The sequence below is a fragment of the Mandrillus leucophaeus genome, unplaced genomic scaffold, assembly GCF_000951045.1.
Source record: "Mandrillus leucophaeus isolate KB7577 unplaced genomic scaffold, Mleu.le_1.0 Scaffold661, whole genome shotgun sequence".
Lineage (NCBI taxonomy): Eukaryota > Metazoa > Chordata > Mammalia > Primates > Cercopithecidae > Mandrillus > Mandrillus leucophaeus.
Window position 1 is genome coordinate 1228149 of NW_012107153.1, and position 4787 is coordinate 1232935.

The following is a 4787-nucleotide window of genomic DNA, read 5'->3' on the forward strand; positions in this document are numbered from 1 at the left end:
TGGTCTCGATCTCCTGACCTTGTGATCCGCCTGCCTCAGCCTCCCAAAGTGCTGGGATTACAGGTGTGAGCCACCGCACCCAGCCCAGCATGTACTTCTTAAGAATAAAGACATCCTCCTACATAACCACAATTGTCAAAATCAGGAAATTAACACTAATTCAGTATTATTAGGCCAGGCATGGTGGCTCATGCCTGTAATCCCAGCACTTTGTGAGGTCAAGGGAGATGGATTACTTGAGGTCAAGAGCTTGAGACCAGCTTGGCCAACAAAGTGAAACCCCGTCTCTACTAAAAATACAAAAATTAGTCAGGTGTGGTGGCACGCACCTGTAATTCCAGCTACTTGGGAGGCTGAGGCACAAGAATGGCTTGAACCCAGGAGATGGCAGTTGCAGTGAGCCGAGATAGTGTCACTACACTCCAGCCTGGGTGACACAGCAAGACTCCATCTCCAGAAAAAAAAAGTTTGGTCCAGAATCTAATCCAGTACTGTCTATATATTTGAGATAAATATATTTTCTCAGAAGTTTCTATCCTTAGCACTCTTCTACTTTGAAAACCTCCACTCATCCTCTCTTCACACCTCTTAATCTTTCCACAAGCAGTTCTAGCATTAATTTCTAGTGTCTAACATTAGAAGTGCTATCAGCATATAACAGTAAACTTGCTACCCATGATAGACATCAAATGCTGACAGTGGTGATAATGTTTGAATTCTGTTTCTTTTTTCCATTTTTTTTCCTTTTTGCTTTTGCTCATTTTCCTTCTTTAATGACCATCATGGCTAAGGCCAATAGTGTTTGAATTTTACTTAATGTTGGTAGTTACAATAACAAATACTTCACTTAAACTCAAAGTCTTTATTGTTATTAATATGAGTGTCCTCCTTAATTACTAATATGACCTTGGCTTTATAAGCTTGTTTTGTACCAATAAAAGAGAGTCTTGTTGGAGGTTCTGGGCAATATTAATTTTAACCAAATCACTTTCAGCAATATAGGGAAAGAGCCAAAAAATATTTGTTGTTGGGGGTAGGGTTTATTTTTTCTCTTAACAGCAATGCTTCTGTTTCTATAAATCTGAGTTGATAGGTCTGCTTGTGCCTTGATAAATGTTTTGTTGTTGTTTATTAAAAGTTTGCACTGAGGCCAGGTGTGGTGGCTCACGCCTGTAATCCCAGCACTTTGGGAGGCCGGGGCAGGCGGATCACGAGGTCAGGAGTTTGAGACCAGCCTGACCAACATGGTAAAACCCAATCTCTAGTAAAAATACAAAAATTAGCTGGGCATGGTGGTGCATGCCTGTAATCCCAGCTACTCAGGAGGCTGAGGCAGGAGAATCATTTGAACCCAGGAGGTGGGGTTTGCAGTGAGGCGAGATCGTGCCACTGCAATCCAGCCTGGGTGACAGAGCAAGTTTCTGTCTCAAAAAAAAAAAAAAGAAAAACAAAAAAAAAGTGTGCACTGAAAAAGTAATGCAAATGTCATTTGTCTACACAAACAAACCCTATGACATTGTTTACTTAATACAGATAACTAGCACCGATGGCAGTGTTAAGTTGCCATATAATTAGTTCCTGATAGGAACCAATTATTTCGGCTAGTATTTCTCAGATGATTTAGGCAGAAGGTAGTTTTTCCTTGAAATTTCCAGATATTCATAAGTTTCAACTTTGCTTCCATGGAGACGCCACCATTCAGTGAAGGCTGTGCCTCTATATGTAAAAATACACAAAAAAGGAAAACTGAATGGATTATTAAATAAAGACAAAATGAAGTTGTTCACTGTAGTTACCATCTTGTTTCAGGCTAAAAAGCATATATACCTCATCTAAACCCTGGCTACATTTTCACTGCCAGTGCTTAGTTTGGCACCATCACTTCTTAGACTGTGTATCTCTTTCCAGTGCATCACGCAGATCGACATCTTTCTAAAATGTCAATCTGAATATGTAGCTTCCATGACTCTCTATTGCCTACTGGATGCCAAAATCCTTCCTCAGCACTGCACACAAGGGCACTCTATGATTGGGCTCTTGCCTATGTCTCTAGCACAAACTTCTCCAGTTCTTTGTTTTAGTATTTCAAATTATTTATTTATTTATTTATTTATTTATTTATTTGAGACGGAGTCTCGCTCTGTCGCCCAGGCTGGAGTGCAGTGGCATGATCTCGGCTCACCACAAGCTCCGCCTCCTGGGTTCACGCCATTCTCCTGCCTCAGCCTCCCGCGTAGCTGGGACTACAGGCGCCCGCCACCTCGCCCGGCTAGTTTTCTGTATTTTTTTAGTAGAGATGGGGTTTCACCGTGTTAACCAGGATGGTCTCGATCTCTTGACCTCGTGATCCGCCCGTCTCGGCCTCCCAAAGTGCTGGGATTACAGGCTTGAGCCACCGCGCCCGGCCTATTTATTTATTTTTTAAGAGGCAGCATCTTGCTCTGTTGTCCAGGCTGGAGTACAGTGGTGTGATCACACCTCACTGCAGCCTTGAACACCTGGGCTCAAGTGATCTTCCTGCCTCAGCCTCAGTTATTATAATTTTTTTTTTTTTTTAATTCCAGACAGGGTGTCACTTCCATTGGCCAGGCTGGAGTGCAGTGTCATGATCACGGCTTATTGTAGCCTCGATTTCCTGGGCTCAGGTCATTCTCCCACCTCAGCCTCTTGAGTTACCTGGGACTACTGGTGTGTGCCACCCCACCTGGCTAACTTTTTGTATTTTTAGTAGAGATAGGGTTTCGCCATGTTACCCAGGCTTCAGTTCTTTTAGTAGAAATCCCTGCCTTCCATTTCCTAGGTGTTAGCTAAATTAACTACTTGCAGTTCCAGGAGGAGACAGGCTCTCTGTTTTGATTTTCCATTCCTTTGTTCATACTCTTCCCTGGGCAAAGCTCTTTATCTTTTGTTTGCCTAATGAATACTATGTCACTTTAATGCTTTTTAAAATTTTATTTTTAAAATAATTTTAGTAGAGATGGGAGGTCTCACCATGTTGCCCAGGCTGCTCTTAAACTCCTGGGCTCAGACGATCCTCCTGCCTCTGCCCCTCAAAGTGCTGGGATTACAGGAGTGAACCACTGTGCCTAGTTCATCATTTTAACTCTTACCATCTTTTTCTGACTCCTGACTCCAGAATCCTTTTCTGACTCTTGCCCACATTCTCCTTTGTGTGCACATTCTACTTTTGTCAACCTTCTATAATAGCACCTACAACACTTGATTGAATTTCTTTGATCCCGACTATCTTTTCTTAATAGGTTGCAAGCTCTTTAAGGTCAAGAGTTGTGAATTACAGTCATCCCTCTGTATCCATGGGTTCCCCATTCTTGGATTCAAGACCATCCTGGCCAACATGGTGAAAACCCCGTCTCTACTAAAAATACAAAAATTAGCTGGGCATGGTGGCGCGTGCCTGTAGTCCCAGCTACTCGGGGGGCTGAGGCAGAAGAATCGCTTGAACCCAGGAGGTGGAGGTTGCAGTGAGCCGAGATCACGCCACTGCACTCCAGCCTGGGTGACAGAGCGAGACTCTGTCTTAAAAACGAAAACAAAATCAAAAAGAAAATAATACAAATAATAAAACCAATACAGTAGAACTGTATTTTGTGTGCGTATATATATACGTAGTATTTACATTGTATTAGGTATAAGTAATCTAGAGATGATTTAAAGTATGTGGGAGAATGTGTGTAGGTTATATGCAAATACTGTGCCATTTTACATTAGGAACTTGAACATTTTGATATTCTGGAGGGATCCTGGAACCAACCTCCCTTGGATATGGAGGGACGACTATATTCATTTTTCTATGAACAGCCCATAGAATACTGTGTGGCTGGCTGGCAGAAGGCACTCAGTAAATACTGTTGAATGAAGAACAATTTTAATCAGAATTATCTGGATAGCCACTGTTCAATGTAGTAGCCACTAGCCACATGCGGCCATTTACATTTAAATTTTAATGAGTTAAAATTAAAAGAAATAAAAAATTCAGTTCCTCAGTTGCACTAGCCACATTTCAAGTGCTCAGTAGCTACATGGGACTACCATGCTAGACAACGCAGGTTATAGAAATTGTATCCTTGCAAAAAGTTCTAAAAGTGCTGATTTAAATAATTATTTCTTCTTCTATTTCAATGTAATAGACATGTATTACCAGCCTGGGCAACAAAGAAAGATCCCCATCTCTACAAAAAATTTAAAAACAAAATTAGCTGGGCACGGTGGTGTGTGCCTGTAATTCCAGCTACTTGGGAGGCTGAACTGGGAGGATCACTTGAGCCCAGGAGTTCCAGGTTGCAGTGAGCCACAATCGCACCACTACACTCCAGCCTGGGAGACAAAGCAAGACCCTGTTTCATAAAAAAGAGTTACTGATTTTCTATATGTCAACATTTGTGCTAGGCACAGTGGTTATTAGCAAATGTGAACAAAATATTATTACTACTATAATTATTATTTGCAAGGCAGTCAAAATCTGGTAGGGAGAAGACTTCCAAACTGAAAGAGATAATTTCCCAAGGGGACAGCAGGGGAGGGTTTATGGAGACATTTTCATTTAAACCGGGCACTCAAGGATGAAGAGGATTTGAATGGAGGAAATATGCAGAAGTGGGAAAGTTCATGGAAAACAGCAAGAATTTTATTTTATTTTTTGAGATAGGGTCTCGCTCTGTCACCTAGGCTGGAGTGCAGTGGCACAATCACAGCTTATTGCAGCCTTGACTTCCTGGGCTCAAACGATCTTCCCACCTCAGTCTCCCCAGTAGTTGGGACCACAGGTG